This window comes from Poecilia reticulata, linkage group LG7 (assembly GCF_000633615.1).
Source record: "Poecilia reticulata strain Guanapo linkage group LG7, Guppy_female_1.0+MT, whole genome shotgun sequence".
Taxonomy (NCBI): Eukaryota; Metazoa; Chordata; class Actinopteri; order Cyprinodontiformes; family Poeciliidae; genus Poecilia; species Poecilia reticulata.
Window position 1 is genome coordinate 27,587,231 of NC_024337.1, and position 17,907 is coordinate 27,605,137.

The 17,907-nt window shown below is 42.5% G+C and overlaps 1 protein-coding gene across 1 annotated transcript in view; it reads right to left on the minus strand.

The window, feature by feature from the left end:
* The window catches only part of l1cama (L1 cell adhesion molecule, paralog a), a 52,016-nt gene extending 34,326 nt beyond the window's left edge, over positions 1-17,690 (minus strand). Inside the window, exon 1 of the mRNA XM_008413625.2 lies at positions 17,552-17,690. The gene's annotated coding sequence lies outside the window, so the exon portion shown is untranslated. The remainder of the gene's footprint in view (positions 1-17,551) is intronic.
* Positions 17,691-17,907: the final 217 nt, after the last annotated feature.

Here is a 17,907-nt window from a genome sequence, read left to right on the forward strand (position 1 = left end):
CCATTATTAAATCTACTTAAGTAAAGTACAGATACACGAAAACTGTACTTAAGTACAGTAACGAAGTACTTGTACTTCGTTACTTCCCACCACTGACTAAAGTCATACAGATTGCAGTGAAATGTAATAGTTTTACTTTTTTATCTTCTTTTTTTTATTATTTGACCTGATCAGGAAATATTCAGGAAATTACGCAAAAAGAGACACCACAAAAAAATAGGCTAAATGCAAAAGTCACTCAGAAAAATGAGAGAAATTTGAACCACTGCAATCCTGATCCTTTAATCACAACATTACGATCCAAACCAGAAATAAAAATGATTTAGTCTATTGCATTGAATGAGTCGGGGAACATTTCCATGTCGATAGAAAAAGTGCAGTTTAATGTTTGATGTGCTTAAACTGAAAACAGTAAGTACTATTGTACTCGATTAAAAAGCTTTTAAATAAAGCTTAACACCAAACTGGAGCTTTCTGAAAAGTTTTATAGTCTCTTGTTTTTGTGTTGTGTTAAATTCTGTTAGCTTATGTTGCCGTTTCTTCGTGAGATGCCACATCTTTTGCAGCCATCCTTGTGTTCAGTTCCCATGACTGCTTCTAGAAAGCAAACTCAAAAAAAGTCAAAACCAATAAGCGAACAAATCAAACATTTTCCGCTTCTCCTAACGAGAAGCAGAGTTTGCACACATACATGCGAACACAACCTCTCTTTTACGCTGTGCCGCTCTTGCTTGTGGGTCTCATTCGCTTCATTAGTAGCAGCATCGTCAGACTCTGTGCCTGCAGCACAAAATACCCTAATTACATGCACACCCTGAGTGTCATGTAGAACATAAAAAAAATGTGATGCATACAAAACCCCCACATCCTCACGCTACTCATCCTCAAAGACAGATGAGACACTCAAGGGTCCCACTTACTACCAAAGAAGTGACTGAACTGTAAAGCACACGCTGCAATCTCAGAGGCAGACAGACGATCCGCGCAGTCCTGCCTGCAGTGTGTAACTTGCGAGATACCGACTGTGGCAGAATGGTTTAGTGTCCATACAGCAGGTAGCTAATGGTGTTAGCTCAACCAAAGAGAGACAATCATGACGTTATGAAATTACGTGGAAGAAGCTATTAGAAGTGACCTTCTCTTCCCCCCCCCTCCCTGCTTCCTTTAATCCTCTGCGCTCCGTCTCGTAGTCGACCCTTTTTCTCCTTCTTTATCTCTCGCAGTCAGCCTCTCCTCTTTTCTGCCTCGCCTCAGAAACAAACAGCTTCTTCCTTGTATTCCTCCTCGTGTTGACGCACATTTTGACCTTCAACGAAGCTGCTTTTTTTTTTCTATATACTTCATCTGCCTTTGTGACGATGTGCTAAGTGAAGACACTTCAGTGAACATGTTTGTGCGCAGATATTTGCTCCCCAGAGAGGAAGGAAAAAAAAAAATTAAAGGGAGATCAGTCGGATGGGAAAAAGGAGATTTTAAATGTGTGAACTAGTAAAGCCTTTGGGGGATCAAAGCAGAGCCAGGCGACCCAGTAAAAAGGAAAAAAGAAAAAATGAAGTCGACATCAGTGTGGTGTCTGCCAGAGTTTGCCCTGAAACGAGATGCAGCAGCTTAACACAGCTGGAGATGACAAATCAGCTGCACCAACACAAACAGAACCGGGGGGGAGAAAGGGCCACTGAGATGGATGCTTTTTCACACCAGGAAACATCACTATAATTTACACAGAATTTACACAAAGATGGTGACTTCACGTCCCAACAGATCAACATTATTCAAGTCAGCTGTGCATATAAGAGGAACTGTGTTGTTGGATCAGCTTCAAGTATGCAAGGGAGCACACGTGTGCACATTTGTGTCTGTGCTTGGGTCGCATCGAGTGAAGTGTAGTGGGGGAGGGGGGTGGGAAGCTAACTCTGCATGCTGCAGGTAGCGACGTCTGAGGCGGGGCGGGGCCGGCCGGCAGTCCTTCAGACAGGGAGAAGAGGAGGGAGCGGTCCCTGGGGTCAGATGATAAGTGGCCTATATAGTGCTGCAGGACACAGCTGCCAGCCGCTCATGTGACACGCATGGAAACGTGGCCGTCTCCGTAGGGAAAACAGGCACGCCACCACCTGAAGGGAGGGGCAGGCGGTGGGTGTAACCTTTGGTCTCCAATGCAACAAATAGACAACAGATTATTTTGTCTTAAAGAGGAACTGCAGCTGTAAGGATGAAACAGTCAACAGGATGTCTATCTGCTGCCGTCCAGTATGTTTCATGTATGTTGATGTCCAGTATGTTTCATGTATGTTGATGTCCAGTATGTTTCATGTATGTTGATGAGCGTGTCGTGGGGTGGAGATCAGAATGAAAGGATTTTCAGCCGACTGTGACCAGCAGAAACTCAAAACACTTACAACTCCTTTCAGTTTGGAAGTCTTTACTGAGGGAACCAGGCATAAAATTAGCTATTGGTAATAATGTGGTGCTGAAAATTAAGCCATCAACCAGAATTGACCTTAAAAGCTGTTTAAACCTGAATTTTACTTTTTTCAGCATGTTGGAACATGTCTGCCCCTCATTCAGGCTTAAGACAAGACGGCTAGTGTTGTCTTAAGCCATATTTACTTTCATTTTAGACTCTTGGAAAGTTTAAAACAACTATAGAAGAAGTTGCTAAGTTTGTAAAAAGTTGCTTTTCTGGAGGGAGACTCATCAGATGGATCTAATAAATAGTGATGGATCTCAGCACACAGAAATGATTCTGTTGTAACAATGTTTCTTGACACTAAAGGCATGACCTTGTAAGGGCATTTAAGCACAGCGGGTGCTGCTGTTTAATGCTGTTAATTATAGTTCTTAAAGGAATATCAGGATTGGCCAAAGTCTGTAAAAATGGATTTAAGCTTTACAAACCCAGGGTTCAGAAATTACATAGACATTTCTTATCAGGGCATTTCTAAATATGGGTTAAAATAAGGGCAAAGAGAAACTTACAAAATATGAAATCCTCCCAATTCTAACTGGATTAAAGTCATGCAGATGATTGTTTGAATAATAATAATAATAATAATAATAATAATAATAATAATAATAATAATAATAATAACAACTCTACTGAATACAGTTAAAGAGCAGGTCTTGGCAAAAGTTGTCTTTGGTTGAATGTAATCCCACCTTTTCCTCCACTTCAGGGAAATGAGCTGCTGAAAGAGCAAGGTCAATCAATTCTTTGGTGAGATATTTGCATGGGAGGACTGCAGTGGCTTAACGGCCCTGGTAGTGGACAGATTTTGCGTGTGTGTGTGTGGGCGTGTGTGTGTGTGTGTGTGTGTGTGTGTGTGTGTGTGTGTGTGTGTGTGTGTGTGTGTGTGTGTGTGTGTGCGTGTGGGGGTGCGTCTGTGTGTGTGTGTGTGTGATCTCACTTGACTGGGCTTGTACAGACATGCAGGAGTCACGCATGCTATTACAAAATTAATCAAACACACTGAGATGCTTTCACTCAAGCCAAACAAAGAAAATTAGCAGCTTTATTTGTAAGCCAGTCCCAAACAGGCAACTTGATTATAAGATTAAGCAATAATAAACTGATTTACTCTAATTAAGGCAAATATCGCTGGTTTTAAGGTCTTAAGGCTCAAGCTGCTATGATAGCACTTCTCAGTTTTTTTTTTACCCAGTAAAATTCCCCTGCACACCTTTGTTTGTTGATGGCGAATCAATATACGATTATTGTTTTGTGGATACGTTTAAATTAGATTTGTCAAGTACATGGCAATCTCTTGCCTTAGCAACAACAACTGGTCTCCATCTACCTCCACTTTCAATGCAAGTGTTGACAATCTGAATTAACTGTTGCATTGATTTTGCTGTAATGAATGGAAATCTTTTTCTTCCTGCTTTGCATTCGGCTTTTCTTTGTGCCTTGCTCTGTCTTCTCACCCTGCAATGAAAAGTCAATTCCAGACATTTCCAACTGAATTTGCCAAATTTCTGATGGTTTGTGTGAACCTGATTTTTTTTGTTAACGGTTAACATTTGAAGGTCTTTGGTGGGACAGGTTCTGTGTGCAGCAGCCTTTAAATAAAGGTCAATACGCACCTTTTTTAAAGGCTGCATATCCGTGGGTTGCAGTGGGGGGAGGCTGTTATTTCACCTAAACTGTAAAAGCCTTTTTCATCTCAAAATGTCTGCATCTGTTTTCTTTATTTCTGCACAGAAACATTTTGAAAAAGAAATGAAACTCCTTAGCCACCCTCAACCTTGGACAATATTTGTCCAATGAAGGCTGTGGACAACAAGTCTTGATAGTCGGTTGGTACAGCCCCTATGGACAGGCACACTGGGGTTATGGGCCAAGTATCTTAAGGAACTGACCAAAGAGTTGGTATGAGTTAGCCAAGGATAACACTTCCACCTTCCTTGGGAGAGTTTACTTGGAACATTTTAGGGCCCGTCTCTGTATAACCATAGTAAGAGCTGCATCTGCATTCTTAGCACAAAGTATGCATTTATGCACTGGATCTCAGGATGTAGACATTACAGTATGTTCAGCAACCTCATAATGTGGTTCTGTTGGTAACTGCAGGTCATGACCTTCAGCATGCTCCTAGTGGAAAGAGGCCTGAATGAAAGTCCACTCCCATGTCTGGGGTTACAGTTTTCAACCTGAACAAAAGATAAATCACTCCTTCCAGGTTGGGGGTCAGTCTTTGCCTCTGGTAGAATGGAGCAGGAGATGGTTTGGCAGACGAGGCAGGAGTCTGTAGTAAAATGGGCGTTGCTCTGTTCTGTTGTAATGAAAAGAAGAGCTGAGCCAAAAGCGAAGCTCTTGATCATCTCTGGGTAAACCCACACCTAGAGTCACAAGATGAGGACCATGACCAAAAGAATAAGATCATGGATTCACAGGTACAAGCAGCTCACCCTATAAGATAAGGTAAGCAGAATGCATCATCCAGGCATAGCTTTATGGAGAGTCACTCCTCCGACCCATCAAAAGAGGGGACCATCTGACCAGAAAGAGCTTCCATTTGAAGGTGAACCCGTGATCTTGTTCTTTCATGTTCGTCTCAACGAAAGGAGACCCCAAGGCAGATCATGAACCCAGTGAAGCAATGATATTTCTCTTATTGTCCAATGAGATCTCCCAGAATGTGATGGAGACCCAGAGAGAGGGATGCCTCGGTCTTCCTCCAGGACCATTACTTGTTTGGCCCAATGCTGGATAAGAGTAAGGCAATGGATGAATGGATGAATGTCATTAAAGTACACAGTAAATCAAATCATGTATGAAAAGCAGTTTTCCTCCACAGCTGGCCACACAAATCCAAATTGCAGATTTGTAAACACTCTCCAGAGTATACACACACAGAGAGAAGTGTATGCAGCTGCAGACTGCTGGTTTGGGTTAATCATCAAGTCAGAGTCAGTTTAAGAAGATTTGCCTCCCATTCAAATGTGGCTGACAGAGGATGAAAGACAGCCGGGAGACGTGGGGAAACGGAGTTTGCATGGTGATGTGGCCCCTGGGCTTCAATTTAACCAGCGCATACAGCCGGCGTGTTTATGTGAGAGTGTTTACTCGAGGTGTGACGGGTTGGTATTGTTGTGCATGACTCATTTTGTTGGTGGTAGCATGTGTCAGTCCATGTGCGTGTGTGTCGATTCCCGCTCATCCCTTCTCTTTTCTCACCTCCCAATCACCATGACAACCTCCAGCTCTGCCACACACGGCAAATATTTCTCTCCCTGCCTCTCCCCATTCCACATGTTCACCTCCTTCCCCACCCCGTCTCCATCCCTCGCTCTGTCATACGTCGATTCTCTCTTACTTCATCTCCTGTCTCCTGCGTCTCCATCTCTTCCTCACTCCCCGTCTCTCGCTTTTTCTTCTCATGTCTACACACGGCTGAAGGAGTTTCTCCTTCCTGACTGTCATCCTCGCCAAGCGTCTATCTTTCATTTGCACTCCTGTCATTTCACTCCTCCTCTGTTCTTTGCTCCCTGCTGATTGCCTTTCGCTATTAGTATGGAGCACCACTTTCTCCCTCCACCTGCAAGATTTTGCTTAGGAAAACGTTGCACCCTAAGTACAGCCAAGATAATACTCAATTTAATTACAGGTAGCATTTTATCAAACTCTACCATCAACCTCTGCGAACTTGGAGAGAGAGAAAAGCCAATCCAAGGGGAGATTTGCCAGCTGGCAGTGCATCGATACAGTCCCTCAACCCTAAGTGGCTCTCTAACTCCCATCACATCTGTTATCATCATGATCAGGAAACTGGCTTTGCTCTGTAACTAAATCAAATCATGACCAATCGGACCTGTGGTGGGGATGCATTTGAGCGGGAGCGGCTTGTGTTCTCCAGCGGAGGGAGGAAGGTCGAGCACCATCAAACGTTGTTCTGTTATCTGAGGCCTACAGCCCCGTTTCTGCACCAGACCCCCCGTTTCGGTAAATCCTTCTGCCCCCCACCCCCATGTGTCAACGCTGCTGAAACTACATCCACACAGCAGCCCTCTGTAGTGGTGCAAAGAGATCAAGGACATGACATTTTCCGCAGCGCGTTCCAATTTTCCAGCAAGGCGCAATATGAAAGAGGGTAAACATACAACCTGTTCCATCCCGACTACGTTTGCACCAGACTGCATGTGCATCATCTCCAGTAACATATTTAAAGAAAGTGACAGGCTTTATATTTTCTGCCCCTGGAGAGAGTCTAGCTGTGAATATGTACAAAAAGTGACGCTGCAGTCTTCTATATTTATATTGCGCTGCTGAGATGCAACACCGGATTAATAACAATATGGGCCCCTGGGCTAGAGGTGGTTTTGTGGTAGCAGTACCTTATCCACACATAATTATTTTATGCATGCAAATTAATTTTCAAGGTTTTTAGGGCTTGTCTGCCAAAACAACATATTGTCTGCCCTTTTTTTTTTTTTTTTAAAGTTCCCTTTAAAAATAGCATCAATAACGGAAATATTTTTTATCGACACAAAAAAAAGCTCAGAGATTAGAAATTAATAATCAATTTGCAAAAATCAAGACGATCAGACTGAGCAATTTTTATCCCACGTAATTAAAGGAGAAATTACTTGCTTCTGAGTTATGTATACAGATTACTAGTTGTCATGGTAACACCTGCACAGTGCAAATGATTTCATGGCAATGTTTTTGGTGTCAACACCATTTTTCAAAGTTTGTGTTTTTTATTCAGTAGAGCTTTGCATTAAATGACCTTTTTAAAATTCTCTCACTGAAAAGTTTTTATCATTACGAAGACAGTCCCTTCAAAATAAAATCACTTTCGGTCTGATTAATTAAAATATGTGACATTAACTGGTACAATTTCTTCTGGTCTTCTTTAAACTAAACACCTACTTCTGTTTCTAGTAGTGTGCATAAAATACCCCAATAATCTCAAAACAATTTACTGTAGTTGATATTTTTTGCACACGCTAGACTAACTGTTCTAAATATTAGAAAAGATGTTAAATGTATTTGTGTAAATTGGGTTTAAGAGTAGTTGTTTAAATTTGTAACCAGCAACAATTTTGTGTTTTAGGGAGAATAGAAGGTAACCTCCCTAAAGTGATGCAGCTGTATAATATTTAGCTATTTCTTGGGGGAAATCCTTCAAAGAAATTTCAGCCCAGCAGCTGCAGCCGCATCTCTTACTCTAAAATTTTTCCTTCTGCTGTGGCAGATGACAGAAAGACTTTGTGTCCACTGCTATAGCGGGAGACGGAAAGAAAAACAGATGCAGAGAGGTGAGCCACAGCAAAGCAGAGAACACCACGGTGACCTTTGCCTGAGGCTGAAAAACCAAATGGGATTTTCTTAGAGAGTTTGAGCCAACAAGCTCTGACAATTCGTACCGCCACTTCCACGGTTCACACACCCAAAACAAGATGCTTATGCACTGCAGTTAATGTCTTGAAAATACTCCCCCGGTAAGTCAGGCTTACAAGCAGCTTAATGTACACAGATACACACCTCTGTGTGGAGAAAATAAACCCGACGCAGTATTCTGGCACACCTAATCCCCTGCTACAGTGGCAGATATCTAAATCATCCTCCATCCTGTGATAGCCAAGTTTAAAACATGCTGATGCTGCTGCTTCCTATGTAGGACACACACAACGGCACGTCAGCGACTCATCCCAGCTGGTACAAGCCCTAAAACAAATGTGGGATGGTGTCCATTGTCTTCCTTCAAAAGAATCTCTCTTTCATCCTTCCCCTAACACCAATTGCCTATGGGAGCCCGGAGGCAGGGATCTACACCCTGGACAACATAGCAGGATCTTACAGGTAATCAAACCCCTTCGCCACATCAAGTCAGGGCGTGGAAGGGGTCAGTCTCTGCCTCAAACGAAGGAGTTCCTTTGTGTTTAGCTTGCTGAGCTGGCATAGAGTGAGAGACGGACAGACGGATTGGGGTCTAGTCTGCAAGAAGGCGAGTGTCGCTCCCGTCAGGGAGAAAGAAAAACTGAGTCACAACCAAAGTTCTTCATTTATCCTTCTGTCCATGTTCCAACGTTGAGGTTATGAAACACTGATGTAGCCAGATCAGATGTAAGTGGCTAAAGGTGTTTGCTCAGTCGGGTGGCTTTGCTCCGTTTTAGGGATGGCATGAATAATCTGAAGTAGTTTGGATATCTTTTAAGGATGCCTCTTGTGTGTCAAGGCAAGTCCACATGATAGACTGTAGGAAACACCAAGACCTTAATGGAGGAACTATTCAAACTCCTCTGATCTGGGAACACCACAAGATCCCCCAGAATAAACCAGTAAGCGTCATTACTGGAAACGAATAGTTGGGTTCCTCCCGCCAGACCTGCTAACTTCACCATGAGCTGATGTCAGGCAAGCAGAAGACGGGCCGGGGGAATGCTGCCTGGATGGAAGTCGGAGACATTTTTTCTTTTATTTGCAGGGAGAGGTGAAACCAGCATTTCTGACACCTGTTTCAACAGACAGATCAAAACACAGAGAACTGCACGCGCAGCTCAAAGCCCTGTCACTATAACTCGTTGTTTGCTTCTTTGTCTGCACGGGAATAACAAGGCTGGTCAAAACACATTAGACAAAAATACAAGGGGACATAGTGATGTTGAGCGTAAGAAAAACAACTGTGATGAAGATGAAGAAATACAAGTAGGGAGAATGAAGTCTTTACTAACTATCAGAGGCATGCCTCTGCCTCTGCACTTACCGCTGTTATCATCATCAGAGGATCTTTATCCTCCCATTCCATTCCTCTCTTAGCCGCCTATTTATCTAACCACATTGTCCTCCTCTCCACTAATACATCCTGGCTACTTGCCCTGAGCAGGAGCAAACTTTAGTGCTTCTATTAAGATTGTTACCGATAGAAAATGTCCTTTCATTCTCTCAGCAGCCGCCCCACCTTCCTGAACGAGGCCTGGAGGATTTAAGCCTTTCCTTCTGTTTATAATTACCTCATTAAGCTCATTAACAGTGTCCGGACCTCTCAGTCTGTTTTTCTTTTTTTTTTTTCTCCTTTAACTCCTTGGGGTTTGTTTTCACAAAACCGCCTCCCTCTGACATCTGCACCCCTCTGTTTTCTTTCTTCTTGTTGCGCCTGTGTTTTCTCCCAGGGGGATTACCCCCATTCATCCTGCCTTCACACTGACAAGAAAACCTCGCCCCAGATGCCTGCTCAGCTCTCCCTGCCACATCGTTATGTCAAAAGGACTCAACAAACGTTTTTACCTCGCCACTGCGAGTGTGGCCACGGCAACGTCTCAGGTCTGTCTTGGCGTAAACAGACGAGACGCGCCGTCTCGTTATTGCAGCTCGGGCTTGTTTTGCAGCTCCGTGGCTGATTAAGTCTAATGAATTCAGAGAGCGAACCCAAACAAATTTAACTGGGTCCTGATTTAAAAAAAAAACAAAAAAAAAACAACATCAGACCAATCTTGCAAAAACAGTTACACAGACATCGTGATTCTTTACAGAGAAAGCAGGAGGGAAAGTGACTGGTTAGAATAAAACAAGAGATGGTAGATCTTCTTTTAGTAATTATGAAGAACACTGTGGAGGTAACATTATGCAACCCCTTTAATTCACTTTTAAATTCCATAAAATGTGCACAAGATTTACAAAACTAACAGAATCTTGCAAAACTATTAACACCCCTATTTTTGTTTCTTATTTTATTAGTATTTTCAGATCAACAAATGAATTGTAAAGTGGAAAGGAAATTGCATTTTGTTAAACAATCCCCTACATCACTTACGACAATCTGCACCAGCTCTTCTTAGACAATGATTTCCTTCTTTCCACTCTTTGCTTGTGAAGTGCATGACTCACACAGCTGCGCTGACAAATGGTCCCACCTGAGCTGTGGCTCTACGCAGCTCCTCCAGCTCGTAGAGATTTTAAAGCTTGCAATAAAGTTTTAAAACCTGCTGCAGGTTTAATGTAGTCAATAATTTTCAGCAGAGGTTCGCTAACAAAACTGTGAGGCCGAATAGTGACTTTTGGAGGAAATTGGAAGCTCTGGATATATTTAGCAGCATCTGCGTAAAGAAGACCGACTGTAAATATACGCAGCAGAGATAGTTTTAGATCTCGTGCTTCATATCTTCTGAGCGTGTCACACCTAATCTACCATCCTGTACAGATGTGATGCAGGTTAAAATGAGACATTTCCCAGATATCACCTCTGAAGATCACCTTCCTCTTTTCTTTATCTTCTCATGTTTCCTTTCTCTTTTAAATGTTTTTGCCTTCGCTTCACTTGGATCATTCTCCTTTCAGCTTGTAATCCTCTTTTGCTCGTTTTTTTCTCACCACCCCCCGTCTTTGTCTCCAGCCCTCTCGCCTGACGTTACCCCGTTTTAACCTTGTCTGCCCCCTAGTCTGCTGTCCTCCAGCCAGCGCCTGCATGCCTGCGGTGGGTGTAGTGTGTAATAGGATGGCACAGTAGGTGCGATTAAATTAAGCAAGTGTATGGGGATTACAACCCACTCCAAACGTGATCCATTCCCACGCTTCGTAATCCATCTCTAATGAATATATCATGGCTGACACAGCAGATAAAAAAAAAAATAAAAAAAACTGACTGCAAGAACCTCCAGTCACAACAACGCACCGAGACACAGAAAGGAGACAGAACCAGACAGCTTGTTTTCTTACAGCTCCAACTCCAGGAGGCTGCGTCAGTGTGAGAGTGTGTGCCTGTGTGTATGATGCCTCCATCTGTTTCAGTTATGGCTGGTTTAAATGAAGTCGAGTTCTGGAGCGGGGAAGTGCCGAGCAAAACCACAATCAATATCTTTAGGTGTAAACACACTAAATAAGACAGCCATTAGGCAGATTCATAACACTCAGGACGTTTTTTTTTTTCCTTTACATGCGAGAGAAGAATGTGCTGCACTACTCACAAACCCAACAGCAGCTTTAGTGTTAATCGGGCTTTAATCACAGTGCTTCATTTTCATTCAGCATCACTCTAGTTCATAATTAGAAAGTCAAATGTCCAAACTTTGAGAAAACATTAGTTAGGGAAGTAAAATCTCTGCAGTACAGAATCAACATTGCAAGTTAGTTTGTCCCTTCTGGGAACATTAACGAAAAAAAACTCATGCCAATAATTTATAATGACTGTTCCACTTCAGAGCCAAAATGTAAATGAATTTCAGAAAAAGAAAAAAACAAGCAAAAAACTTCATCAGCTTTGAGAATATCTTACAACATTTGGATTAAAATGTACAGCAATTAATGTAAAATATCACCAGTATGCACACTCATTTGCATGTGTTGCCACTGCAGTTTATTGGGAGGCTTACAGAGAGTAACAATAAAAGTGTTTTATTGAATCTAACCATTGGCAAACACAAAAAAACACGAAAGAACATTTAGACTTTCAAAGGGGGAAACCGACCAGAAAAACGCACACTACAGATAAATAATGAATTGCAAAAGAACCGAAAGCCCCCTTTATAAACCTCAGCTGGGTTGTAAAACATAAAGCAAAGCACCAGCACTGCAGAGTACAGAGATATAGTATACCCCAAGTTTCATTAAAAATGCAGCCAGCCTCTTAGCAACAGATCAATAAATTAGTAAACCAATGTCCCTTTAATGAAACACCCTGTGAAATGTAATGAAAATCAGAAACAAGTAATAACACATAAATTCCCCGGAGAGTCCCAATGTCACGGCATAGGCAGCAGTGTCAAAGATATCAATATCGGTTAATAAGTGCATTAGACTGAATCATACTGAGATATATCAGCTTTTTTATATTGATTGTCAGTTAAATATTTAGACACTCTTTTCCTCTTTGCATGGAAAACAAACAAAGCACTTTTTTATATTTATTTTGTTTAGATTGGACATAAGCTGCAGTAAAGTTAATGGGGGATGCTGACATCACATAGTCATGTATGTCTGCTTTTTATTATTCTACAAGGTAATTTTTGTATTATTTTGCATATATTTATGATGTTTTAGCACCATATTTTAGCTTTATGTTAGCTCTGGAGCTTTAAAACAATGAGCCAATACAGTAATTATCAAACTTTAATAAACATGTAAAACCTCAGAGTTTGCAAGAACAAGCTGAGTAACAGACACATTTAACTCGTGACACGATGCTGACTTTTCTTTTGTTTGATGGAAGAGATTTAATTGTTCAAGTTTTGATTCATTAAACTTGTACAAGTTATAGTTTTATGTTCCAATTTGGAAATAGGCATGAAGTGTCCTGAATGGAGGGCATGTTTTGTGTTTGAAGGCAAAAACTTCATTAAAATCTCAGAAATACATGATTGTCTGCCTTTTGCTTTTTTTTTTTGGCTTTTGCTGATTGCTAGCTTGACACTAAAGTGAAGGTTTTAATGTATTTAAGTTTTTATGGGTACTTTATTTTCAAAAAAGTCTGCAATTTTCCCATTATATTTCCAAATTGACCAAGTGTAAGCTAATTTTTTTACACTTAGAATTTGTTTATCGTCTGGTAAATCCATTCAGGGTCAATTCACAGACAAAATTTTAACTGTAAGCAGACGCTAAGCTGATCTTGAATCCCTTTACTGGTGTTCCAGGCTTTATTAATGCAAAGTAAAATGTTATTTGACTCAGGTTTGGCCGACTTAATGGAGACTTTGACGCCCATATGCTGAAACAGAAACATTAGCATTCTCTGTGATGCCATTACTGCCTTCAACACTCCAACTGAATACTAAATATAACCAACCAATATTTTTAACCAATGCCACCACTATATGAATAAAATCCTCTAACCCAAGTCTTAAATTGATGCGTAGTCATGTCATTCATCTCTTGGCTCATATGGATTGTGATTCATCCTTTGCAGGCAAGTATGTAAAGAAAAAATCTTTGACTAGCAACAAAAGAGCTCATAAAGACACAGTCGTTTTGGGAGACACAGAATCAGTTCAGTCTAATGATAGTCGCCGTCGTGGACAATAAAGCCTCTTTGACGGAGCTGACTGTGGATCAAACTCAGTGACGCTGCGGGGAATTCTCTCTGTGACCCAAACAAAGATGTAATTTTGTCAGAGACAAGGAAAAAAAAAATAGATGAGGATGGTGTCAGAGGGGCAAACGGAATGACACATATGGAGCTTCCTGCCTGTCATAATTTATGTTGAATGCGCAGTTTTACTGTGTTGCAGCTGCATTTTTCTTTTTTTTTTTTCCCCAGTTGAACAGCACATTTTCAGGAAACTGCCTTATCGCAACACAGTCCATGCACTATCTTAATTCCTGCATTAAGTTAGCACAAAGTTCAGCATTACTGAAAGCTCAACAGGAATGTTTTGGTTTTTGGGGTTTTCTTTTTGCTTTGTCAGTAATTAATTTCTTGGCTGGTTTCAAGCAGCTTCGTCGTTTTAAGTGCCCATATCTTCCTTGATGCCCAAAGGATTTGTGTGCTTCTCACCCTCTCCGTACCACCGCTATGAAAGCTGTAACAAGGCAATTCACTCTGACAAATTAAATTCATTCTCATACATGACGCCTCTGTTTGAGCCATCGAAGGTTCAACAGGGTTGAATTTATGAGTCTTTATGAGTCTTTGTCTGCAACGCTCCTTCTGGAAAGGCTAACATGAGCCATTACTTTGATTAAGATCTCAACGTTTTCGACGCTGTGTAAATGCTGATTAAATCAGAAAGAAAAATAAAAAATAAAATAAAAAAACAGCCTGCTTCCTTCTTCAGGGTTTCCTTCTGCTGCCTTGTGTCACCTTTTGGAGATTTCGGTCGCACCCCTCCTCCTGGCTTCCTCCTGTATTCCCTCTAATCATTTACCGCAGCTCGCCTGTCAATCCACCTGACCCTTAGCTCCCTAAATCACCACAATGTATTCTGCACCAAACCCTGACAGCATGTCGACATGATCCCATGCTTGACATCCAGTGGGCTGACTCCCATCTGCACAAATCTAAATCAAAAAGCCAAGCCCCAACCTGAATAGGGGGACAAAAGGAGGGTGGCTGGTGGTTTTTATTTTTATTTTGGCAGCATCCTGCAGGTGCACACGGATCCTAACGCTGAACTACAAACCCAACTTCCCAAAGAAAGTCACGAGTTTACACGAGTCTTCAGAGTTTGTAGCTGCAACTATCGTCCTTAAAGCTAAAACCGCTGAGTATGCGGTTTGATCATCAGCAGACGCTTAAGTAATGAGGGCAGAGAGGCAACGTTAGAGAATGTTTGACTTGGTGCCCTGCGTCTCCGCGGAGTGTTTGTTTGCCACCGAGGCTATGCGCCTCAGCTGTGGCTTTTGTGTGTTCATGTAAATGCGTTTGATGAGCAGGATGGCAACACAGATGCCCTGCGGCTATAACAGGTGGCACAGGAGCAGCGGAGAAGCGCTGACCCTCGCTGACCCGGAGCTGCACCTTCCCTCCTACGCAGCGCCAGCTCGGCACTCCAGCACAGAGCCGACGGACTCTTTAGAAACCAGGAGACGGCAGAGAAACCAGTCAGCTTGAGGCGAAAATAGAAAGATTTGACCAAACATTGTTCATGGTTTGTCTTCGATTCAATTGTAATCCTGTGTAAAACATAAACCTAAAAAGAAAAAGAACCGCAGACATCAGCTTCTTTTGGACCCTGTCTCTTTCAGGTAAGATAACAGTTATTATACGCCACATTTTTCTCGAGGCCTTGCTTCTTTTGAAACCCTGCCTGATCCTGTCAGTACTTGCGGAGGACAAAGCTAGATGAAGTTAGAAATCGTCTGCTGACCTTAGTCACACAATTTCCAGCCCAACTCAAAATCCCCGTCTTTTTCTGATCAGTGCAGGCATCACTGCTAAGCTACCAAAAGTAGCCGCAAGGCACAATTCACAGAGCCGGACACTGAGGAATTGCTAAAGTCAGCTATTTGGAGAGGTTCCAAAAAAAATAAAAGTCACAAGAAGGTACGCAAAATGTTGAAAAGAGAAAACGATATTTTCGACAACATATATGGAAAGGTCTGTTATTTATTCCTTAATGAATGGTCAACAGGATGAAGATATTTAGATTGTTGTTCTTATACTATAAAGTTCTTAAAGATGAACTTAAAGCCAATTAAATTGGTATTGTGAGATGAAAGCTTTACAAAACCCCAACATCGGTGATCAGCCACAAATTTCTGATCGGTGCACTTAAAACACCAAAAGTCCATGTTGCTCTCCATCTTTTGTACACTTCCTCCTCTGTCTGTCTTTTTGCTGCATCTCTGTTTCTCTCCTCACATAAATCCTGGTTTCCATCCGTCTCTACGATGGAACTGTTCAATTAGGCAGCCGGTGCCGGACTGGAGATAACTTTGTGCACCAAACTGTAGCAGGGGTTAATCATGGACTCCCAAGTCCAGCCACTGACTAACACCAGAATCTCTGCTGCACCAGAATCTCCCATGGCGGCCCTCAGATTTAGCCGCCACTGCCACACAAAACTCACAGCACTGAATAGTATGATAACGTGACCAGCAGTGGGTCTCTGGGGAGGGAGGCAACGCTTCCACACAGAGGATCCATAAAAACCGACTCGTTTGACTGCAAGGCGCCATTCAGCGGCTGCATCTCCATCTATTGTGTGCTGCGTGTTTATGGATGTTGCACAGATGGCAACAAGCCATTGTCGGGTGCGAGGGGCCTTCCTGCTTTCTCTCAGAACCACAGAGGGGGTTGATCTGGGGCAACCGAGACGCACACAGAGCTCGAACACGCACTGGCGTGATGTTCGCCGGCGATTTTAACCATCACAGTATCAGACGTGTTCAATGTGCCTACAGAACAGCAGAGGAATAACTGCTCACATGCATAGGATAGCTGCTTCTGGTGATGCAGATCTAACAAAACTGGTAGAAAATGTGTTCATGCGATTGTCAAAAGGACATCCAACAGGCGGACGGCATCTGGAAGCACGCTGCCAGGTGACTTCCTCCTTTTTCTGTGGAACACCTCCATCGTCTGCTGCGTGCGCTGCCCCACCCTTTTTCCTTCTGTGGCTCCTTCAGACTGAACGTCTCCCTCATTTCCCCTCTCTCCTGTTGATATCTGAATCTTTTCTTGATTCCTTGGCAGTTGTTTTTGCTTCTTCCACTTCTTTTCTCTTTGCACCATTTCAAGAAATTCTGCCCTGACAATCAAATCCTCTGCAGAAGATCACGTAGTTTGTTCAGCTGCGTGCGTGTAGCCGAGTTTCATCCTCTGCATCGGTGAAATTCCTCACGCAATCAAGGGCTGTACTTAACATTGAGCCACGCAGCTATTAGCTGGGGGAGGGGAGGATATGATTAGAATTTAAAACTGCAAAAAATGAAGAAGGGAACATTTAGGAATGTCAGAATTGCTCACAGTTTTCCAAGAATGCTGATTGTCTGAGGGATTTTTTTGTTTGTTTTTACATTTTTACATTGCATGCTGTTGTAAATGCATACTAATACAGCCAAACCAAAAAAAAAAAAAGAAATCAGATGAAAATACAAAAACACCGTTTTCAGTATATCAGATTATAAAACTTTCACCACAAAGTGCAAATGAGGTGGTTTTAAGCAGAAATGATGGGCAGCCAGACGTTATCGAGGTGCCACAAACGTTCCCCAGCGCTGCTAAGTATTTAATATTAATGTCACCCTGTTGCATGCAATGCACTCAATGCAAAATTGAAATGCTGCAATATAGAATGTTTTGCAAAAAAAAACAAAAACAAAGTAAATGTGACCATACAAATCTGTTTCCCAGTGTCGCAATTACCTCTTTGCTTTTCTCTTAAAAGTAAATTAAAATGACTTTTAAGTAAACGACTGTAAATTACAACGTTTACTTGTAATTGACCCCACAAAAGGGGGGGCGGGAAAGTCCTGCTGCAACTGCAGGCAAAAGGCTGTGAGTGATTTCCACGAAGCAGGTGGAGGATAGTGACAGAAGACGAGGCAAAGGTGAGATGCCACAGCAAGCTGCCTCCACCTAACAGCCTAATTAGACCCATCATCCCACAGTTCGCCGCCGCTCCGTTTCCATGAATTGACAATCGGACGCCTCTCGTCTGAAGAAGATCCTCTTACCTCCAGAGTGATGCTTCTCCAAGCCGGCGGCTCCTGGCGTCCCTATTTTCTCTCTCTCTTCCTGATCTACTTGTGCCTTTTCTTCCTCCTTTCTGTGAAATTGATTGTGCCCCCTCTCCTCTCCTCTCCTCTCCTCTTCTCTCTCTCTCGCTGATGCTGCAGTGATAGAAAAACACACCCTCCTTTGGCCGCGCTCTCTCCCTCCTCTCCCTGACTCTCATTGGCTGCCTGTTAGGGGTGACATCACCCTTCTTCTTTGCCTGCCTGCCTCCCTTTCTCCTCCTCCGTTCCCTCCCTGCCTACCTCTCTCTCTCTCCACCTCAGTCTGTGGATTCTGACCATTCCTTTATTGTGCT